The 24,652-nt window shown below is 45.9% G+C and overlaps 1 protein-coding gene and 1 long non-coding RNA gene across 2 annotated transcripts in view; one reads left to right on the forward strand and one right to left on the reverse strand.

Annotated features, from left to right (window-relative positions):
- CA10 (carbonic anhydrase 10) overlaps positions 1-24,652 on the reverse strand; it is a 272,025-nt gene that overhangs the window by 42,105 nt on the left and 205,268 nt on the right. The window lies entirely within an intron of this gene.
- Positions 1-24,652, forward strand: part of LOC136587304 (uncharacterized) — a 121,840-nt gene that overhangs the window by 29,493 nt on the left and 67,695 nt on the right. The window lies entirely within an intron of this gene.

Genomic DNA, 24,652 nt, shown 5'->3' on the forward strand with positions numbered 1-24,652 from the left:
GACTGCTAGCTCAGCCAGAGAGAGACTGAAAATCAGCAGCAATTCAGCTCAGGCTAAGCTAAATAGTCCTGATAATTACCCAAAGGTGTGACTAAGCACCAATGCAGCAATCCCAGAACCGCTGCAACAGTAATTTCCAGAACTTTTTGTTCTTCTTTATGCTGAAGATAGTTCTTAATGACATTGGTTAAATGTTTGAGGTCGTTCTCCTGCTGCTTAATAAATTTGGAGCCAATCAGATGTCTTCTTTTTTTTTTCTAATTCTTACTTTGCATAATTTTTCCCCATTTTCCTAAAAGTTTTACACAGTACTGTACACATCATTACAATATTAGAAGATTATGCTTCTTCAAAAGGAAAAGCCCAAAGATCAAATAGGGCTAAATTATTCCTTATGATACACATCAACCGCTGCAGACACTCTTTTTGGAAAAACACACTTCCAAGTAGTCACCAGGATGCATGGTGGGGCGATGTTTGTGGCTAGACCATGGGAGAAAAGTACAAAGGTAAGTATAAGAGAGGCATACCCAACTCAGTGCCACATCTTCTATGAGCCACTACTTTAGTCTATGTAAGGGGTTAACATCAACGATTGGCATTCTCATTGATCCCACTGTTCCAGCGGGAAGCTGGATGTCAGTCATAGCCGGCTCCTGCTGCAGATGGTGCATGTGACATCTATAATACTTTTGTCCTACCTGGCAGAATGGGCTGCTTGCCACCTCAGGTACAGGGCTCAAATGTGGGCTGTTACTTTTGCAGCCTTTTATCTACTCGAATGTTTGCTTCAGCCATGACATTCTTATCCATAACTATAGTTCACCAATATGCTTATCCATATCTATGCTTGTTTGATTTGCATGAATATGCATCTATTTGAACAGTGCAGTGGAGATAAGCAGCTGCCAGGCACCTTTAGTTTTATTTATGACTCTGGGAAAAAAATGATTGAGTAAGTAAATCCTGATTTATCCTATCTAGCAGAATAAACTAACCATAAAAATTAGAATTTTAGGCTTTTCATATTGGGCCCCTCGGGTTCATTTAATTGTGATTTGCATATATTAAGCTCAATATGAAGTTATTATACCTTTTACCTAATTTCTATTTTGACTTTTGATCTCAAATTCATATTGTTTATCTCATTAATAAGAAAAGATCTTGTCTTTGACTCTTACATTCTAAGTGGATTACTATTATCTGATACAACTTGACTGCTCTTAGCTATTCATCCTTTCATAGGACTAAAAGGAAAAACAGCACTGATTAAATAAGATTGTCAGTTGAGAGAATTTTCAATCAGGCTTTTGTTTGGACTGAATTTCTAATCTGATTTTCAGTCTTATTTTATTCCGGGATGACTGCCCAGTAATTACTTATTTTACATGTAAAATTGGTCTTTCCAGTTGTGTCTCCTAAAGTTTGATAGTCAGCTCTAATGCAAACAAAATAGATATAATAAGTACAAAATAATACATGCAGTATGTTAGAAGACATCATCAAGATTTAAAGAAGACCCAACAAAGCACAGTTGTAAAAGGCCCTTTAGTATATATCACTATTCACATAAATTTTCACACACATACTGTATATCTGAGGTACAGCTAAAAGCCTATGGGCCTGGGTGCAAAAAGTTTAGCTCAGGCCCTTGTTCCTATTGCTCTCCATGGCTGCCTACTCTGGTCTGTTGAAACATTCTGCTGCATCACCGAGTCTCTTGAGTGGCCCACTGATGTGGCACTAGCTGTGAGTTATGTTGCTATAGTGTTAAAAGATTAACGCCTTAAGCCTAAAGGACATACAAGCACTGGCGTAACTATGGGGGTTGCAGGGGATGCTGTTGAACTCAGGCCCAGGAGCCTTAAGCCTAGTTTAGACACAATGATTATCAAAATTCGCTCAAAGCCATCTTTCGAGGGATAACCTTTGTGTCTAAATGTACAGATATCATGTAGTTTTTGTGCACGATTCGTTCCTTGCTCAATTCTAGTTTTCTAGAATTGAGCTATGAATAGAGATGAGCGAGCGTACTCGTCTGAGCTTGATACTCGTTCGAGTATTAGGGTGTTCGAGATGCTTGTTACTCGAAACGAGCACCACGCGATGTTCGAGTTACTTTCACTTTCATCTCTGAGACGTTAGCACGCTTTTCTGGCCAATAGAAAGACAGGGAAGGCATTACAACTTCCCCCTGCGACGTTCAAGCCCTATACCACCCCCCTGCAGTGAGTGGCTGGCGAGATCAGGTGTCACCCGAGTATTAAAATCTGCCCGCCCGCGGCTCGCCACAGATGCATTCTGACATAGTTCAGGGAAAGTGCTGTTGATGCCGTAGCTGCTATAGGGAGAGCGTTAGGAGTGATTTTAGGCTTCAAGAACCCCAACGGTCCTTCTTACGCCATAGAAATCGCAGATCGCACCTATCTGCGATCTGCGATTCCTGTTCTCTTCTCTATATGCGCTCAATGGGGCCGGCGGCAGCAGCGCCGACCCCATTGAGAACATATAGAAGACAAATCATTCTTCTCTGCCACAGCTGTAACAGCTGTGGCAGAGAAGAACGATGTTTGCCCATTGAATTCAATGGAGCCGGCAATACAGCAGGTTCCACTGAAAGCAATGCGCTGCGGGCGAGCGCGGGATGAATTGTCGGGAAGGGCTTAAATATTTAAGCCCTTCCCTGCAATTCATCCAGAAATGTGTTAAAATAAAAATATACATATATATATACTATTACTTACCTTGTCCCGGCAGACGGAGTTCAGCCGCGGTGGCCGGCAGTGGGTGTGAAGGGGGTGTGAGTCAGACTCAGCGCTGAGCCAATCAGGGGGCAGGTCTGACTCACACCCCCTTCACACCCACTGTAGGCCGGCCGCGCTGAACTCCGTCTGCCGGGACAAGGTAAGTATATACCGTATATACTGGCGTATAAGACGACTTTTGAACCCCGAAAAATCTGCTCTGAAGTCGGGGGTCGTCTTATACGCCGGTAATACAAAAAAAAGAAAGTGTCAAAAAAAAAAAATTCATTACTCACATCCCCCGGCGTTCTGCGGCGCTGCTGCAGGCTGTCGCTCCCTCCTGGTCCCTGGCAGAGCATTGCTTTCTGGACGCAGGGCTTGAAATCCCCGCCTCCAGAAAGCTACTGTGATTAGCTAACACACGCCGTCAGCCAATCACAGCCATTCAATGACATCATTGTCATTGGCTGTGATTGGCTGAAGGTACGTGTGTTTTCTGGAGGCGGGGATTTCAAGCCCTGCGTCCAGAAAGCAATGCTCTGCCGGGGACCAGGAGGGAGCGACATCCTGCAGCAGCGCCGCAGAACGCCGGGGGAAGTGAGTAATGATTTCTATTTTTTGCTCCGCTGTATTCCCGGCGTATAAGGTGACAGTTGGGGGGTCGTCTTATACGCCGGTATATACGATATATATTTTTTATTTTTACACATTTCTGGATGAATTGCAGGGAAGGGCTTCTATATGTAAGCCCTTCCCGACAATTCATCCTGCGCACGCCAGCAGCCCATTGCTTTCAGTGGAACCTGCTGTATTGCCGGCTCCATTGAATTCAATGGGCTAACATCGTTCTTCTCTGCCACAGCTGTTACTGCTGTGGCAGAGGAGAACGATCTTTATGCTGACAGTGCGGGGGAGGGGGGGGGCACTCTTGCCGCTATTGTGGCTTAATAGTGGGACCTGGGAGCTTGAGATGCAGCCCAACATGTAGCCCCTCACCTGCCCTATCCGTTGCTGTGTCGTTCCCATCGCTTTCTTGAATTGCCCCGATTTTCACAAATGAAAACCTTAGCGAGCATCGGCGATATACAAAAATGCTCGGGTCGCCCATTGACTTCAATGGGGTTCGTTACTCAAAACGAACCCTCGAGCATCGCGAAAATTTTGTCCCGAGTAACGAGCACCCGAGCATTTTGGTGCTCGCTCATCTCTAGCGATGAACTTTTATCAGTGGTGTAGGCTGTTATCACAGTCGGTAGCGCTGATAATATTCTTTCATCTCGTGTCCTGCTGGTAGTTCACAGTGGCACACGAGCTGTAAGTGCGGAGAACAATGCAGCTGTTTGCTTATGCAAAACAGCTGTATTGTTCGACGAGCGATAGCGGCGGTGTCCCGCTCCGCCTGCATAGGTCTTTAGTAGCTATTTAGCTACTATAGACTATGCAAAGATGATTGCTCAAAACTGTCACTCAAGCTGTCATTTGAGAGATTTTTGATTGATCATCCTTCAGTGTAAATGGGTTCTAAAGTCCCTTATACATCGGACGATTGTCAGGTGCTGAAGTGCTGGATACCCATTCCAGCAATAATCACTCCTTGAATTTCATCCCAGCTATAATAATAAATGGAGCCATCTCCACAAGTATACGGTAGAGAATTAATTTCTAAACCCTATAGTGACCAGCCATATGTGATTTATGGCGGTCACTATAGGGTCTTAGGTTACATCACTGTCAACACACTGTAGCCTAGTCTACTGCCAGTACTGGAGTCTCATGCGAGGAAGAGCCATGGCTTGGCTGTCTACTACCCACCGGGCTCCTTCTGTAACCTCTAATCCTGGCTGTTTAACTCCTCACATGCTGTGATAAACAGTGATCTCAGCATGTAAGAGGTTAATGGGGGAGAAGGCACCCCCTGTCACTTATCAGCATTTCGCAATGTGATTTTAAGATTCCTAAGACTTCCTATGGGAGCTGGTGGCCAGATCAACACCTCCGGGTTTGCTATTCAAGCCAACCTATTAGACCCTGCCTCTAGCAGTGTTTACTAGGGAAGCTGTCAAAAGTAAGGTAGAAGAATTGATGCTGTTTTAAAGGCAAGAGGTGGCCATCATCAGTGTGCAGTATATTTCTGACTTGTATATAGGGTCTGACATTGATTTGCAGAAATGCTGCCATCCAATAGTTGGCGCTGCAGAGGTATTGTTCTATCTTCCCTATTTGCACTGAAATAAATGAACACAGGCCCGTCTCATGGGTGTGCCACCTGAGCAGTGACACAGGATCAATCACTACTCACTATTAACCAGGGTGTCACTTGCACCTCTGATCCAACACTAGGCTGCATTTTCTAGTTTAATGATTGGACATTGTTATTTGGGCCAGGTATATTATGGTTATTTGTAAATTGTATTATTTTGACACTTTATATTACACAATAAGAGGTGAGTAACAATAAAAAGTACTGCAAAGGGCATCAACCAACCTGAGGCTGGCCCTGCATGGGGCTTTAATGCTTGGTCACCTTTGTTCATGAAAATAGCCGAGTCAAGCAGGCAAAAGTGAAAAGGGCACAGTGCGCCAAAGAATAGTGCAATGCCTTTGTTCCCTGCTTAGAGACTCCCCACTGACACTATGTCTCAATGACACATCTGAAGATTTACAAGTAACCTTTACGAAATAATGGATTCTTCCTTCCTTTTTTACTTTAATGTTAAATGAGAGAACGTAAAACATAAATTGGGTGTTGTTTCCATAACTCAAATGAACAAAGTCCTTAGTTCCTTTCTGAAGATACTTAAAATGACTAGAGAAGGCTCCTGCTCAGGTCAGATCATTTATAAAAGGCTTTTCACCCACTTTTATTGGACAGCTGATGCCTTGTATCTTTCACTGCTGCTCATATAATTGATGCAGAAAAAACATGCTTCGAAAAAAGTCACAAAGCTGTTTATAATCAGAGGAATTGCTGGAGACGGCACGCAGGAGGGTTCTTTCAATGTCATTCAATATATTTTCTCACGCTGTCAGTCAAGGCTGTTATAGATCATTTTAGATCCTACACACAGTCAGTACTTTTGATTTACAGCTTCATAATGTAGGCGCAAACAAAATGATAATTTAACTCTTCATTCATCCTTTTGTTAGATGTGGATTGTTTTTTTTATGCAGAAATGGAAACAAAATGAACACATTCACCTTATTGACATTTCCTTCAGAACAGGCTTATCAAAGCTGGAAACAAGACATTCACCATCCTGTAGGGTGTGTAGGAAGCTTAATGTGTTCTAGGTAATTTTGTTTGTGATGTGTTATTTGTAATATTATTGCCCGCTGTCCCTTTTGATAGGTTTTTCTTTGATATTTTGTAACACAGCTATCAAATCAAGCGTAGGTGGTGAGAATATGCAGTAGAGCTGTATGCAGGCAATCTGACAGACAACCCATTGGATCACGTACATCAAGTAGAACAAGAATAAGGCATTCTGGAGGAAGAATTCACATGGGCCCTGAAACAACTACCAAACAGGAAAGCTCAGGGCGTTAATCACATACAAGCCGAACTGCTCAAACCAGTGTCGGTCAAGATCTTAACTGACCTATGTCAATAGATCTGGAGCTCCAAATCGTGGCCCAAAGACTGGACAAGATCTGTCTTCGGCACACTTCCAAAAAAAAGGCTCAAGAATGTTCCAACTACCGCACCATCGCCCCCATACCTCTCGCAAGCAAAATTTTTCTAAAGATCATACAAAAATGCATTGTGACAATTGTTGAACGGGAGCTGCTGGACGTTCAAGCTGGCTTCTGCAAAGGAAGTGGCATCAGAGACCTAATCACGAACCTGAGCTGGATCATGGAGAAGATCCAGGAGTATCAAAAGAATGTGTACATGTGTTTCATCGACTACAGCAAGGCATTGGATTGTGTTGAGCATGAATAGGTTTGGAAGTATCTGAAGCAAATGGGCGTCCCTGAACATATTGAACAGCTTATAAGGTCGCTTTACAACAACCAAGAAGCAGCAGTCAGGACAGCTAAAGGAAACACGGATTGGTTTGGAATCGAGAAAGGCGTCCGGCAAGGCAGCATTCCATCACCAGTCCTTTTCAATCTGTATGCAGAAATGATCATAAGGCGATGCAATATTGAGGAATCAGAGATCGAAGTCAAAATCAGTAACAGAAACGTCAACGACGTTCGATATGCAGATGACATCACCTTGGTTGTGGAAAGTGAAAGGGACCCGGAATACCTTATCCAACGAGTGCAAAAGGAAAGCGAATGCATGGGACTGTAAGTCAACAGCAAGAATATGAAAGTCATGACCATGGTAGGCAACAGTACTGTGAACATAAAAATGAACAACAAAGAAGTTGAGTCGGTCCAAGATTTCATCTTCCTTGGATCCAAAATTGATTGCAGTGGGCAACGTAGACCCGAGATCAAGAGATGAATTACACTTGGTAGGAAGGCAAAGCAAAGAATAGAAAAGATCTGGAAAAACAAGGATATTAGCATTGCAACAAAAACCAGACTGGTCAATGCAATCGTCTTTGCCATAACAACGTATGGTTGCGAAAGTTGGATGCTTAGGAAAACAGACAGAAGGAAAATTGATGCGTTAGAACTATGGTGCTGGAGGAGAATGCTGCAGATACCTTAGACTGCCATGACAACGAGCAAGGCAGTGTTAGATCGCGTCAGACCGAAAATATCACTAGAGGGCAAAATCATCAAACAGCGGCTCTCTTTTTTTGGCTACGTGATGCGCGATAACTCACTGGAAACAGTATTAATGCTTGGCAAGGTCAGTGGGAAAAGCAGATCAGGAGGACAAAGAACAAGATGACTAGATACAATCAAGGCCACCACAAACATGTCAATCGCCAAACTGAATGAAGTCATGACAGACAGAAACTCGTGGAGAACATTGATCCATAGAGTGACCAAAGTTTGGATGCGACTGAATGGATAATCATCATCACATAAAATTACAGTCTTTGTTGTTCCTGTGTGTTTCCAACTATCACTTGAGTATCTGACCAAATTCCAAGTTGGACTTCATGGTTAAAATGAAAGTAATGCATACATATTCGTACAGGTGTACTGAAGAGCTATATGCTCACCATTCTTTAGAGTGTGTTTACACATTATGGAATTGCTGCAGAATTCCGGCTATGGAATATAAACAATGTAAGTGAATAGGGTTTTAACAAACCCAATTCGCTTACAACGGAAAGAATCCACAGCAGAAGATAGACATGATTCGGATTTTCAAATCCTCAGCATGCTCTATTTGATATGGAAATGTTGCGGATTTTCACTGCAACTTAGGTCCTTTCTTTCCAACAGCAGTTGAATGTGTTTTGGTATATTTTGAAACAATACTTTGAATTGTTGAGCAAGGGATATGTAATCTGTTAGAAATCACATACTAAAATTTTCCCTTTTTTATATAATGGCTTGCTTCATTTAGGCCTCATTCACACGAGCGTGTATTTGCACATACATATGCGCGTGCAAACACCGCATGTCTATTAGAACAATTGGTTCCCTATGGTATGTTCACATGTCCCTGTTTTACAGGCATGCAAATGCACACACGTGCAAAAGATAGGACATGCGTGCACCGGGAATGTCCGTGCTGCGTGTAAATATTCCCCGCAGGGAGTCCCCTCATCACTGAACACTATGACAGCACTGTCACAGTGTTCTGTGACAAGAGGACTCCCTGCGGGGAGTAAAAAATCCCCTGCCACAGCTATCACAGTAGTGTCAGCTGTGGCAGAGGATCGCAAAGCTCTCCCATTGAAAGCAATGCAGTGATTTTCATGGAAAGACTTTAAATATAAGCCCTTCCCTGAAAATCCACCCTAACTTTTTGAAAAAAAAAATATACTCACCTCTCCGCCACTTTCAGGGCTTGGAGCGTCTTCCCTGCTTGGTTCCCGGTTCACTGTAGTGAAGCTCTTTTAGCAGGCGGGGATTTAAAATCTCCGCCTTCCGAAAGGCCTGCATCTGATTGGCTGAGCGCTCAGCCAATCACAGGCAGCGCTCAACCATTCATTGAACAGCTGAGCGATGCCTGTGATTGGTCACAGCGCTCAGCCAATCACAGGCAGCGCTCTGCCATTCATTTAATTCAAATTCAAAGGAAAAAATCACAGGATGCTCTATTTTTGAGCGAATTCCCATTGGATGGCTTCAATTGAACTCAATGTAAGCTGTTGAACCTGCAGCCCTTCCGCAATTAACATTGCGGAAAGGTCGCGGGACCTGTGTCATCACCTAATGACGGCACGGGAAAATCTGTTCTGCGCATGTCTGACAGCAAGCCATCCAGACCATCTGCAGTACAGGAAAGAAGACAGGTATACGGGTTCACCGTCCGGGCACAGAGTCAGATTCCTATGTGGGATCCCACATCTGGAATCTGACCCATTTGTGTGCAGCCTGCCTAATTGTGCACAAAGTATTAATAATTCAAAGATTTTTGCTAAATGTGGTTAGAATTAGGTAACTCTATGGTAAAAGTTTCTTATAGAGGTTGTCCATACAATAGCTTTTTACCTTCTAGCAAGTATATATGATCTCCTCAGGGATAGGTCTCATCCACACATTAATATGTGGGCACAATAGCTCAAACTGTATACTGTCCTTTATGGGTCACTCTCTATCCAAAAGGTTGGGTATTGCAGCAAGTTTTACTCAGGACCATGAAATTAGACATACTCCTACGGTTGGTCTCTTCAGCAGTACCTCTGGTCTTTACGTAGGATCCAGTCAAGATTTCCACTCTAGAGGTCTCTCTTTGCTGTGCATTTTGCCTGCTGAATCAGATTGTGTCCATACACAGAGCATCTGCAGTCTGTGCTGCTCTCACCGCTATGGGTCCCTCTTGCTCAGGTGTGTCAATCACCCGAGGCTCTCCCTCCGGGGTACTCACAAAGTCTAGCTGCAGATCTGTTTCTGCACTCTGTAAAACAGCTGTATCACAGCAGAACCCTGACTATGTATGAGAAGACACTACCTTTGCCGGTTTCATTAGGTGAGAGGAAGGTTGTTTTTTTTGCTGGGCCACTAAGTGGACATTACTACTTTATAAGGGGGGCCACACAGGCAGTAGATATTACTACTTTATATGTTAATTACTCAGGGGCCATTAAGGCCTCATGTCCACGAGTGGGTCGGATTCCACCCTGCCTATGGGACATTATTTTACTTGTTTCTAGGTCTGTGCGGGTCTTCTGTGTCCCGGACGGATCTTCTTTCTTCTGCATGGTGGATGTGCTCCGGCGCACCACGCACATGCACAGTAGCAGTTTTTCTTTTTCAAACTCCTGCTTTCCCGCAGGATCCGCGGCACGTCTGCAGTGTCAGCTGCGGGTGTGCCGCGGATCACAAGGCTTCCATTGACTTTAATGGAAGCCATCAGTGTGGTTCCGCAGAAAAATGGAGCCTGCTGCGATTTGTTTTCCAGACCAGAAGGTCCTCAAAACTAATCCGCATGCTTAAATTAGTTCGCAGGCGCCCATGATTCCCTATGGGCGGCTTGATTTGCGGATCCTCCGTGCAAGTTCCGCAAATCAACCCCCCCCCCCATGGACATGGGGCATAGTGCTTTACAGGGGGGCCACACAGGGACATTATTACTTTATAAAGGGCCACTCAGTAAACATTATTACTTTATGGGGGCCAATCTTACTTTTTAAGTAGGGCATTAATACTTTATAAAAGGAGCACTTAAGGGCAGGTACTCAGAGGACATTTCTGTTTTTAGAGACCACTCAGGTGGATTACTGCCTGCAAAAACACACACAGGGGACATTATTATTGTCTTGGGGGCAAAAAGAGAGCATTATTTTTGGGGAGCACACAGACATTATTATTTTTTAGAGGCACACAGAGGGCATTATTACTGTCTAGAGGGAAAGGGGGAATTATTAGTTTGTAAGGGACATTACTGTGCGTATTAATACTATGTGTGCACAAATGGGGTATTACTATTGTGTAGGAGCACAAAAGTGGTACTAATATCTTGTATAGCACTTGTATCATTGTTTGGGCAGCATAAGATGGCACTTTCAAAGAGTACTTTCTGGGCTTGTTCTTTTCAGGTTTTATGTCTGTGTGGCAGTGTTTTTTGGAGGTAATTGTAGTTGGAACTATTATTTCTGAAGCACAGAGTATGGGGGGCAAAGTGCCACTCAGCAGGTACAGTACTAGGGGCACATAGAGCAGTAACAGGCATAGACCCTTGGGTAGCAGCAGGATGGGGAGTTTGTGTAGGTTTCCTCTGCACCTTCTAATAAAATCCCCTCCTACATGCTTCTTCCTTTTTATGTCTTCCCTGAGGTCTTTTATTCGACGTTGTAGCTTTCTGTCGTGTACCATATACAAAACCTTACATAAAAAATTGATTGTTAAATTTGTTCTGTAGGAATTTGACTGTTCTGGACTTTGCTTCAACCTCATTTGAGATGAACTGGAAGACAGACTATTAGCCACTCCTCATTGACGTACATCAACTTCTCGAATGTTTTTATAGCCGAAAGGATATCAATCCATACAACCATGTCCAGAAATCTAGGAAAAACGCTATTAGAGAAACAGGGACCCACTTGATACTCATAGTTTTTGGAAGGGAAAGACGTGAAAAATGAGATATTACTTGTGATCACTGAATATAATGGCACAGTAATTGCAATCACCTATATGGTCTACATAGTGCGTCTGTAGAGCTGGTATCTACCATTATATGGTCACTGTATGGGGGTAACTTTGTATGATAGTTTTATTCAGTAAATGTATGATAGTATTACTCAGTGACTATGTAGATGTAATGGGAGTCCTGATGACGTGGTTTTATTATACCCCGTATGGTATTATTATTGGTAATATGTTTTTTTTTGTATGGTGGTTCATTCAGTAACAGTAATTAGGTAATATTTAATCACCCTATTGTGGTTAATGTTTGTACCTAACATTAATAAAATAATATTATAACTACATATATATTTTTTTTGTTTGGCGGGGTTGGGTGGAGACAACACAACTATCTTGGGGCTTGTGCCCCTGATCCTTTAAAACCCTAGCATCACCCTCAAAGTCATGTGAGCTCTCTTTGAAGGTCCTGTCAACAAGAAACATATAGTGCAAGTAACAGTACATGTACACAACTAGGGTTTAACTCCCTACATTCAGTAATCAAGGCCTAGTTAAGACTGCTACTCTACAATAACTACACTCATGGAAGGCATACAGAAGACTTCTATGGGGTCAATACTATAGTTCTGTACAACTCAAAGGGTGAATGAAAGCCTAATACACCTATGGAAATGAGTCTTAACTTTTTCCAATCCAGTTTGTATCCTGGTTTTCCTAGGGGGCTTACTCTTTTTCTGCTGTTATACAATGGCGCTATCTGCTGGTTAAAGCCAGTACTGCATGAGGTGACAAGTTGGATAGACTCCGACAGCAGAGAGGCTGGCAATACACAGTAAGAGAACCCCGACGGACGTCTTCCAACATCGGAGCTGTACAGCCTTAAATCATAATGTCTTCAGAGGTCAGACAGTGGATTGGAAAGGGTTAATAATTATTCAAGCACTTTCACCTCTTGCATGACCCCTATTTCCGAATAAATTCTAAGCTCTTGCGAGTAGGGTCTTCACTTCATTGGTCGAAGTGTTTATTAGTTTACTACCATATGTAATGTCTGTTTTTGGCAGTACAGGTACCCTCTGATTTGTAAAGTTCTATGTTGGTGCTATCTAAATAAAGATTATTATTAATATGCTTGGCACTTTGCCGTTGATGAGTTTCCTAAAATGTCGGTCTAATTGAAGGTTGTCATTAGAGATGAGCGAACGCGTTCGTCCGAGCTTGATATTCGTGCGAATATTAGGGTGTTCGGGATGTTCGTTATTCGTAACGAACACCATGCGGTGTTCTGGTTACTTTCACTTACTTCCCTGAGACGTTTGCGCGCTTTTCTGGCCAATTGAAAGACAGGGAAGGCATTACAACTTCCCCCTGTGACGTTCAAGCCCTATACCACCCCCCTGCTGTGAGTGGCTGGGAAGATCAGGTGTTCGCCTAATATAAAAGTCGGCCCCTCCCGCGGCTCGCCTCAGATGCGGTGTGAGTTAGATGAGGGACAGTGCTGTTTGTACCGGAGCTGCTGTAGGGAAAGAATTGGTAGTTAGTGTAGGCTTCAAGACCCCCCAAAGGTCCTTATTAGGGCCACTGATAGCTGTGTGTTGGCTGCTGTTAGCAGTGGGATTTTTTTTTTCTCAAAATCGCCTCTGCAGACCGTTGCACCTGGCATTAGGGACAGAAGTGCTGCATAGGCAGGGAGAGTGTTAGGAGTGAGTGTAGCCTTCAAGAACCTCAACGGTCCTTTCTAGGGCCATATTTATCCGTGTGCAGTACTGTCCAGGCTGCTGTTGGCTGTGCTGCATTTTTTTTGGGCTTCTCAAAATCGCCTCTGCAGAGCATTCCACCCTCCATTGATACTGCAGGGAAAGAATTGTATAGGCAGGGCCACAACACAGTTATTATTCATAGAATATACGCAGTGCTGCCTGTTGGTGGGAAAAAACTGAAAAGAAATCTATTTGTCCAGCCTGTGTCCGTCCTTACGGGCGGTGGAGACGTGTGAGCTGCGTGAAATACATTGCTAAATCATACGCACCCAGCTACGCTTTACTGCTGGCTTCGCCATTTGCTTTCCTTAATTGGGAAAAAAAATACCTGCTCTCCAAGAGTTATAATAACTCTGCTACCCTCACGTTCTGTGACACATAAGCAGGGACACAGCACAGTTATTAAACTTCGCAGGTTCATTGAATATACGCAGTGCTGCCTGTTGGTGGGAAAAAACTGAAAAGAAATCTATTTGTCCAGCCTCTGTCCGTCCTAACGCCTGTGGAGACGTGTGAGCTGCGTGAAATACATTGCTAAATCATACGCACCCAGCTACGCTTTACTGCTGGCTTCGCCATTTGCTTTCCTTAATTGTGAAAAAAAATACCTGCTCTCCAAGAGTTATAATAACTCTGCTACCCTCACGTTCTGTGACACATAAGCAGGGACACAGCACAGTTATTAAACTTCGCAGGTTCATTGAATATACGCAGTGCTGCCTGTTGGTGGGAAAAAACTGAAAAGAAATCTATTTGTCCAGCCTGTGTCCGTCCTTACGGGCGGTGGAGACGTGTGAGCTGCGTGAAATACATTGCTAAATCATACGCACCCAGCTACGCTTTACTGCTGGCTTCGCCATTTGCTTTCCTTAATTGGGAAAAAAAATACCTGCTCTCCAAGAGTTATAATAACTCTGCTACCCTCACGTTCTGTGACACATAAGCAGGGACACAGCACAGTTATTAAACTTCGCAGGTTCATTGAATATACGCAGTGCTGCCTGTTGGTGGGAAAAAACTGAAAAGAAATCTATTTGTCCAGCCTGTGTCCGTCCTTACGGGCGGTGGAGACGTGTGAGCTGCGTGAAATACATTGCTAAATCATACGCACCCAGCTACGCTTTACTGCTGGCTTCGCCATTTGCTTTCCTTAATTGGGAAAAAAAATACCTGCTCTCCAAGAGTTATAATAACTCTGCTACCCTCACGTTCTGTGACACATAAGCAGGGACACAGCACAGTTATTAAACTTCGCAGGTTCATTGAATATACGCAGTGCTGCCTGTTGGTGGGAAAAAACTGAAAAGAAATCTATTTGTCCAGCCTCTGTCCGTCCTAACGCCTGTGGAGACGTGTGAGCTGCGTGAAATACATTGCTAAATCATACGCACCCAGCTACGCTTTACTGCTGGCTTCGCCATTTGCTTTCCTTAATTGGGAAAAAAAATACCTGCTCTCCAAGAGTTATAATAACTCTGCTACCCTCACGTTCTGTGACACATAAGCAGGGACACAGCACAGTTATTAAACTTAGATAATTCATTCACTAGAGGCAGTGGGGCCTTTCGTTTTCCAAAAAGGGCAAAAATTATATTTGGCCTGCAGTCTTGCGCCAATTTATTTCCTGCCTGGGAAATCTAATCACTGGTAATACAGCATGCTGAGGGGTAGGGGTAAGCCTAGAGGACGTGGACGTGGACGTGGCCGAGGACGCGGAGGGCCAAGTGAGGGTGTGGGCACAGGCCAAGCTCCTGATCCAGGTGTGTCGCAGCTGTCTGCTGCGCGATTAGGAGAGAGGCACGTTTCTGGCGTCCCCACATTCATCGCCCAATTAATGGGTCCACGCGGGAGACGGTTATTAGAAAATGAGCAGTGTGAGCAGGTCCTGTCCTGGATGGCAGAAAGTGCTTCGAGCAACCTATCGTCTACCCGCAGTTCTGCGCCGTCCACTGCTGCCAATCCGAATCCTCTGTCTGCTGCTCCTCCTTCCTCCCAGCCTCCTCACTCCACTACAATGACACCTGCTCAGGAGCGGGAACACTCCCAGGAACTGTTCTCGGGCCCCTGCTCAGATTGGGCAGCAGCGGTTCCTCTCCCACCAGAGGAGTTTATAGTCACTGATGCCCAACCATTCGAAAGTTCCCGGGGTCCGGGGGATGAGGCTGGGGACTTCCGCCAACTGTCTCAACAACTTTCTGTGGGTGAGGAGGACGATGACGATCATACACAGTTGTCTTGCAGTGAGGTAGTAGTAAGGGCAGTAAGTCCGAGGGAGCAGCGCACAGAGGATTCGGAGGAAGAGCAGCAGGACGATGAGGTGACTGACCCCACCTGGTGTGCAACGCTTACTCAGGAGGACAGGTCTTCAGAGGGGGAGTCAAGGGCATCAGCAGGGCAGGTTGCAAGAGGCAGTGCGGTGGCCAGGGCCAGGGGTAGAGGCAGGGCCAGACCGAATAATCCACCAAGTGTTTCCCAAAGCGCCCCCTCGCGCCATGCCACCCTGCGGAGGCCGAGGTGCTCTAAGGTCTGGCAGTTTTTCACAGAGACGCCTGACGACCGACGAACAGTGGTGTGCAACCTTTGTCGCGCAAAGCTCAGCCGGGGAGCCAACACCAACAGCCTCACCACCACCACCATGCGCAGACATATGATGGCCAAGCACCCCGCAAGGTGGGACAAAGGCCGTTCACCGCCTCCGGTTTGCACCCCTGCCTCTCCCCCTGTGCCCCAACCTGCCACTGAGATGCAACCCCCCTCTCAGGACACAGGCACTACCGCCTCATGGCCTGCACCCACACCCTCATCTCCGCTGTCCTCGGCCCCATCCAGCAGTGTAGTTCAGCGCACCGTTCAGCCGTCGCTTGCGCAAGTGTTCGAGCGCAAGCGCAAGTACGCCGCCACGCACCCGCACGCTCAAACGTTAACCGTCCGCATAGCAAAATTCATCAGCCTTGAGATGCTGCCGTATAGGGTTGTGGAAACGGAGTCCTTCAAAAGTATCATGGAGGCGGCGGCCCCGCGCTACTCAGTTCCCAGTCGCCACTACTTTTCCCGATGTGCCGTCCCAGCCCTGCACGACCACGTCTCCCGCAACATTGTGCGCGCCCTCACCAACGCGGTTACTGCCACGGTCCACTTAACTACGGACACGTGGACAAGCACAGGCGGGCAGGGCCACTACATCTCCCTGACGGCACATTGGGTGAATTTAGTGGAGGCTGGGACAGAGTCAGAGCCTGGGACCGCTCACGTCCTACCCACCCCCAGAATTGCGGGCCCCAGCTCGGTGGTGGTATCTGCGGAGGTGTATGCTTCCTCCACTAAAGCACCCTCCTCCTCCTCCTCCTCCTCTGTCTCACAATCAAGATGTGTTAGCAGCAGCATGTCGCCAGCAGTCGGTGTCGCGCGGTGTGGCAGCACAGCGGTGGGCAAGCGTCAGCAGGCCGTGCTGAAACTACTCAGCTTAGGCGATAAGAGGCACACGGCCCACGAACTGCTGCAGGGTCTGACACAGCAGACCGACCGCTGGCTTGCGCCGCTGAGCCTCCAACCGGGCATGGTCGTGTGTGACAACGGCCGTAACCTGGTGGCGGCTCTGCAGCTCGGCAGCCTCACGCACGTGCCATGCCTGGCCCACGTCTTTAATTTGGTGGTTCAGCGCTTTCTGAAAAGCTACCCACGCTTGTCAGACCTGCTCGTAAAGGCGCGCCGGCTCTGCGCACATTTCCGCAAGTCCCACACGGACGCTGCCACCCTGCGCACCCTGCAACATCACTTTAAGCTGCCAGTGCACCGACTGCTGTGCGACGTGCCCACACGGTGGAACTCTACGCTCCACATGTTGGCCAGGCTCTATGAACAGCGTAGAGCTATAGTCGAATACCAACTCCAACATGGGCGGCGCAGTGGGAGTCAGCCTCCTCAATTCCTTTCAGAAGAGTGGGCCTGGTTGGCAGACATCTGCCATGTCCTTGGTAATTTTGAGGAGTCTACCCAGGTGGTGAGCGGCGATGCTACAATCATTAGCGTCACCATTCCTCTGCTATGCATCTTGAGAAATTCCCTGCAAACCATAAAGGCAGCTGCTTTGCGCTCGGAAACGGGGGCGGGGGAAGACAGTATGCCGCTGGATAGTCAGGGCACCCTCCTGTCTATTTCTCAGCGCGTACAGGAGGAGGAGGAGGAGCATGAGGAGGATGAGGAGGAGGGGGAAGAGACAGCTTGGCCCGCTGCTGACGGTACACCGGCTGATTGCCTGTCATCCTTTCAGCGTGTATGGCCTGAGGAGGAGGAGGAGGAGGAGGAGGATCCTGAAAGTGATCTTCCTAGTGAAGACAGCCATGTGTTGCGTACAGGTACCCTGGCACACATGGCTGACTTCATGTTAGGATGCCTTTCTCGTGACCCTCGCGTTGCACGCATTCTGGCCACTACGGATTACTGGGTGTACACACTGCTCGATCCACGGTATAAGGAGAACCTGCCCACTCTGATTCCCGAAGAGGAAAGGGGTTCGAGAGTGTTGCTATACCACAGGACCCTTGCGGACAAGCTGATGGTAAAATTCCCAGCCGACAGCGCTAGTGGCAGAAGGCGCAGTTCCGAGGGCCATGTTGCAGGGGATGTGCGTAGATCGAGCAGCATGTACATCCCAGGCAGTGCAACAGTCTTTAAGGGCCTGGCCAGCTTTATGGCTCCCCACCAAGACTGTGTCACCGCTCCCCAGTCACGGCTGAGTCGGCGGGAGCACTGCAAAAGGATGGTGAGGGAGTACGTAGCGGATCGCACGACCATCCTTGGTGACGCCTCTGCCCCCTACAACTACTGGGTGTCGAAGCTGGACACGTGGCCTGAACTAGCCCTGTATGCCCTTGAGGTGCTTGCTTGTCCTGCGGCTAGCGTGTTGTCGGAGAGGGTGTTTAGTGCGGCTGGGGGAATCATCACCGATAAGCGTAGCCGCTTGTCAACCGACAGTGCCGACAGGCTAACACTCATCAAGATGAACAAAGGCTGGATTTCCCCAGACTTCTGTTCTCCACCAGCGGACAGCAGCGATACGTAAGCAATACGTAGGCTGCACCCGCGGATGGAAGCTACGTTCTCTCTCACCATCCAAAACGGGGACATTTCTGCTTCATCAATCTGTGTCTAATATTCCTCCTCCTCCTCCTCCTGCTCCTCCTCCTGAAACCTCACGTAATCACGCTGAACGGGCAATTTTTCTTAGGGCCACAAGGCTCAGTCAAATAATTTTTCAGAACAATTTTTATAAGTTTCAATGCGCTTAAAAGCATTGGAACTTTAACTTGAACCAATTTTTCGTTACACTGGGCTGCCTCCAGGCCTAGTTACCACTTAAGCCACATTAACCAAAGCGATTAATGGGTTTCACCTGCCCTCTTGGCTGGCCATGGCCAATTTTTGGGATGTACATTAGTACTGTTGATACAGCAATTTTTGTGGGCCCTCGCCTACAGTGTAATCAAATTAATTTTTAGCCCACCTGCATTACAGCTGACGTAACCTCAGCTGTGTTGGGCAATGCAATGGGATATTTTTATGTACCGCCGGTGGGTTCCAGGGAGCCACCCATGCTGTAGGTGCACACGGAGTTTTTAATACATCTGTACACTTCTAAAGAACCCCAGTCTGACTGGGGCATGCAGTGTGGGCCGAAGCCCACCTGTATTACGCACGACATTACTACCTCAGCTGTGTTGGGCAATGCAATGGGATATTTCTATGTACCGCCGGTGGCTTCCTGGCACCCACCCATGCTGTGGGTCCACAGGGAATTATAAATGCATGTGTTTCCACTTGTAAAGAACCCCAGTCTGACTGGGGCATGCAGTGTGGGCCGAAGCCCACCTCTATTACGCACGACATTACTACCTCAGCTGTGTTGGGCAATGCAATGGGATATTTCTATGTACCGCCGGTGGGTTCCAGGGAGCCACCCATGCTGTAGGTGCACACGGAGTGTAACCTACATGTGTCCACTTGTAAAGAACCCCAGTCTGACTGGGGCATGCAGTGTGGGCCGAAGCCCACCTGTATTACGCACGACATTACTACCTCAGCTGTGTTGGGCAATGCAATGGGATATTTCTATGTACCGCCGGTGGCTTCCTGGCACCCACCCAGGCAGTGGGTCCACAGGGAGTGTAACCTACATGTGTCCACTTCTAAAGAACCCCAGTCAGACTGGGGCATGCAGTGTGGGCCGAAGCCCACCTCTATTACGCACGACATTACTACCTCAGCTGTGTTGGGCAATGCAATGGGATATTTTTGTGTACCGCCGGTGGGTTCCAGGGAGCCACCCATGCTGTCGGTCGACAGGGACTTCACAATAGGGAGTTGTACCTGCCTGTGTCTATGAATTAAAAAGCCCGGTCTGACTGGGGCATGCAGACACCTTGACAGAATGAATAGTGTGTGGCACATAGGTTCCCCATTGCTATGCCCACGTGTGCAGCTCCTGATGGCAGTGGCACAGGATTCTATTTCTCATTGCTTCTGTACAGCATTGTGGGCTATCGCTCCGCCACTTTTAAAGAGGGTCGCTGCCTAGCCGTGCCAACCCTCTGCAGTGTGTGCCTGCGGTTCCTCCTCATGGCAGACGCACTTCTAAATAGACATGAGTGTGGCGTGGCATGAGGGCAGCTGAAGGCTGCGCAGGGGCACTTTGGTGTGCTCTGTGGGGGGGAGGGGGGGCGGTTGGTCAGCATGTAAGCCAGGAGAAGTGGCAGCGGAGTGTCATGCAGGCAGTGATTGTGCTTTGTTGTAGCTAGTGTGGTGCTTAGCAAAGGTATGCCATGCTAATGAGGGCTTTTCAGAAGTAAAAGTTGTTGGGAGGGGGGGGGGCCCACTCTTGCCGGTATTGTGGCTTAATAGTGGGACCTGTGAACTTGAGATGCAGCCCAACATGTAGCCCCTCGCCTGCCCTATCCGTCACTGTGTCATTCCCATCACTTTCCTGAATTGCCCAGATTTTCACACATGAAAACCTTAGCGAGCATCGGCGAAATACAAAAATGTTCTGGTCGCCCATTGACTTCAATGGGGTTCGTTGTTCGAAACGAACCCTCGAGCATCACGGGAAGTTCGTTACGAATAACGAACACCCGAACATTTTGGTGTTCGCTCATCTCTAGTTGTCATAATAATCATATACGGTAGATGTCAATACATTCATCATACAGAACGTATGAAGTTTTACAGCACGGAACAGGGTGATGTGTCAAGAATTCCACTTTGGATAGCATTGAGCAGATAACATTGTGTTTATGCTTGGGATAGTAGTAATGTGATTTCACCATTGCTTTCCAATGCACTCATAATTGTCCACCTAGACTTACTTTCTAGCTTACTTTGAAAAATTTCTTCTAAATGCTTCTGCTTCAAACAACTTTCTTTTAACAAAGTGCTTTTTTTACATCCTGAGCATTGATTATGAAAGCCTATTAGAGCCGTGTTGTGCTTATTGCTGTTATCCCTATAATGCTGAGCAGGCTCCACCAGCGAACAACTTCTGTTCAATGCAAACTGTGTTAATGCACTTTTATGTCTTAAAAATTAATCATGATTAAAGGGAATAGTTTTTAGAATATTATGTTAATCTACAATGCACAATCCTTTCTCTCTGTACTGTGTGACTTCACCATTGAATAGAATTCAATCCATGGAAGGTTATAAATTCAATTTAAAAATCTATTTTTCTCCATTGATTTAAAGTTCTACATTTATTTACCTAAGTTTAGTTCTGTACTTTTTCTTATGCTAAAAGAATATTGTGTACAGGGCAAGCATACAGAGTTGCTCATTATTCCAATAGACTTAAAGGGGTTTTACATGACTACACGATTTATGACCTATGCTGAGGCTAGATCATCAATAGTTGATTGGTGGGGGTCTACTGCTTGGCATTTCCACCGCTGAGCTGACTGAAGTGAGCGCCACAGTCACTATATAGTGTTTGTACCTGGTACTGCAGCTCAGTCACATTTGCTAGAATGGGACTGAGTTGCTCTAAGGCCATGTGACGGATGAAAATGATATCAGATACCTGAGGAAAGGCCACAAGGCTCAAGACTCTTCACACTGATTGGTGGGGATCCTGAGCGGCAGACCCCACTAATCAACAATTGATGACCTATACTGAGGATCGGTCACCAATAGTGTAATACCGAGATACCCTTTAATACATATTTCACATCTCTTTACCAATGTATATTACAGGTATGTCCTGTCATACCAACAGCTCTCTTGTTCATAACATGTCTGCAGATGGAGCAGCATATGTGACCATACAGAACATTCAGCAGGGGCGTAAATATAGGGGATGCGGTTGCACCCGGGCCCAGGAGCCTTAAGGGGCCCATAAGGCCTCTCTTCTCCATATAATCAAGCATTATATTTTTACAGATTTTGCATTGGGGCCCAGATGCTTCAAGTTACACCTCTGATTCAGCCTTCTCTATTGGAAACCAGCACAGGTGCAGTGGCAGAGTCTGACATGTATGGTGACATGCTCCTCCATATGCAACCATGTTATGGATGGGAGAGTTGTCAGAACAGGATGAGGATATTGGCAGAGCAAGGGCTGTGGCTTCAATAATACAGAAGAAAGGAGCGGTGCAGCAGTAAACAGTGGAAAATATTAGTGAGTTGAAAATAAATAAAGTTATTGCACACTTTAAAATATTCCTCATAAAGTGGCTAGAGTTGAGCGAACATACTCTGTCGAGCTTGATTCTCGTTCGAGTATTAGGATACTCGATGGTGCTCGTTACTCGGACGAGTATCACGCCATGTTCAACCCCGCCCCAGTTTTTGACCCCTCCCTGCCGCGACGCAGCGCACTCGTCAATAGCAAATTTTTGGAGAGAGAGAGAGAGACGAACCAAGAAAAAAAAAAAGCTCAGTACCCGGCGTCCCACATACAAAAATGCTCGAGTTTCCCATTGTAGCCAATGGGGCTCGTTACTCGAGTAGAGCTCTCGAATTTTATGAAAAGCTTGACTCGAATAACGCGGACCCGAGCATTTGGGTGCTCGCTCATCTCTAAAGGTGGCCAAACCCTTTAAGCCTAACAACATTGTGTGTAATGGCAACTGTAACTTCCATAAAGCATGTAGTCTTTGGGTTCTGGAGGAGTGAAAAAGTGTTTTCTGGTATGAATTCTGCTTTACCATTTAGTAGTTAGGAGAACACATAGGGGGGAATTCATTAAGACCAGTGTTTGAAATTCAAGTCGTAATATGATTTTCGTAAGAACATAATGTGTGTAATGTATGAAGAGGCTCATGCCTCTTCATAGAGGCACACACCTCTTCATAGAGGCACGCACCTCTTCATAGAGGCACACACCTCTTCATAGAGGCACACACTCCTTCATAAATTAGGTGCATCTTGAGCACTCCATGCGCCTAAAATGACATCTATGCCAGCTATGAGCTAGAGGAAATTTCTGGTATAATTTATGCCAGTTTCTGGCATAAATTATGCCTAAATGTGTCAGGCTGGAGTGCCCACACCCCCTCCCAACCGCTGTGCCTCCTTTTTCTAAAAGTGGTTAGAACAGTTTAATTTTAAAAAGTCATATTTTTTTAAAAATGCATCACTAGAGGCATCTGTCATTTTTTAGCAGTGCAAGCCTCTGCTAAACTCCCTCCCCCTCTATTTTTCTGATGGCTCCCATAAGAGTCTACAGAGCCTCTAGCATTTTGCGGTCCAAAGATAGGACAAGACAATTTCTGGCGTTGAAATAACACACTGATGTTCTATCTTCTGTGGTCTGACTGTTTTTTGGCGCGTCAAAAAATCGTTTATCTGAAGGAATCCATAGGGAACCACTTGTTCTAATGCCCGCGATTTTTTGACGTGCCTACCTAGCATCAAAACAAAGCTCTTGTGAAAGAGGCCTTGGTGCCCAAATGTATAGCACTGACTGTAAAGAGTGGCAGAAGAGAAATAACAGACTGGGCTGTTCTTCATGGTTTGGGCTGTGTCCTTTAGTTCCAACGATGACCACTATATCAACACTTGGTGAGATCGAATCAAATTTCAGAACTCTGCTACATTTCCCACCCTTACATTTAAGTCTCAGCAGTTGACCTTCCGTCCCCTCATCCTGTGGTCTGCGGACTCTTTTACTCTACTATGTCATATTCTCACCTTCTTGAGGTGACTTATAAAGCGGATTGAAAGCTAGTGTCCACCACTCCTGGCCATGGGCTAGTCCTTCTGTGTTAAGGAGGGACCTGCAAGCAGCATCTAGAGGGAGGAAGTTGGGTGTAAACAGCTTCATTGGACTCATCTCCAGTGCAGCACTGCAAAGTCTCAAAAGTAAGATTAGCTAAACCACTAAATCGAATGATATAAATGCCAGAGCGCCGAAATCGACTTGTCTGCCTTGGCAGCTTACAGGATCTGACAGGTTCCCTTTAAGCAATAATATTTTAGCAGCATCTTGATTGCAATAAGATGAAGGATCCATTTACCATGTCTATAAGGTTTTAATTTCTTACATTAAAAACACAATTCTGAAAGTGTTATAAGAACCTGATTTTCATTAAACTTTATGTAGAAGTACAGTAGCGTTTTATTATTGTATACATTATTCCGGCTGCAAACTGTATGACTTTATTACTTAAAATAAAGGCTATACTTAAATTTTTCATGCAACAGCCATTATGTTGTTTAAAAACTGGTGTATTTGCATATTAAATGTTGCACTTTAGAAATTGAATGGGAAGATACTTCTAGACATAAGAATGTTTGAGCTCAGCAGAATGACTGCTGACTACAGTGTCCCAGTGTAGTGCGAACATTAAGAAGACAACATCTCAAGAAGCCAGGTCCAAGAAGTTTGAAAATACTTTAAACAAGTTTTCACCTCCCTGGGCCAACTCTCATGCATGCATTCAGATAAACACTGCTCGAAACCACAGCATTTTACCGCAATTTCAAATGGTGTTTTGAACACATGGTCCAGTGTTTGACATTGCTTTTTAATGCACCCCATCATTGTGATGGGTGATGAGGTGCGTTAAAAAACACGAAAACGCTGACATAATAGAACAGAGAGCGCTCGAATGTTGTGGCGTTAGAAGCACCACGTTCGAGCACAGGTCTGCGAGTTCCCATTGAAATCAATGGGAGCATTGCACTGTGATTAGTGCAGCGTCCCTAACGCCGCACAAATCGCGGTAAAAAGCAGTCAGTGAGAGCAGCCTTAAACATTTTCATGTGTCATTGTTAACCCCTCAGCGTTCAACTGTAATTCCCATAGGTGGTCACATATTTAGACCGGGCTCACACGGACGGGTTGGATTCCACATGCGGGTGCCCGCAGCGGAAGCCAGCCCTGTCTCCGGCCGGCTTCCTGTGTACCTGAATTAATCTGTATTGCGGATAGACTCGGCATCTCGCTTTCAGTCATACGCAGTTCAGATTTTTTTAAAAAATCTTTGT

The sequence above is a fragment of the Eleutherodactylus coqui genome, chromosome 13, assembly GCF_035609145.1.
Source record: "Eleutherodactylus coqui strain aEleCoq1 chromosome 13, aEleCoq1.hap1, whole genome shotgun sequence".
Taxonomy (NCBI): domain Eukaryota; kingdom Metazoa; phylum Chordata; class Amphibia; order Anura; family Eleutherodactylidae; genus Eleutherodactylus; species Eleutherodactylus coqui.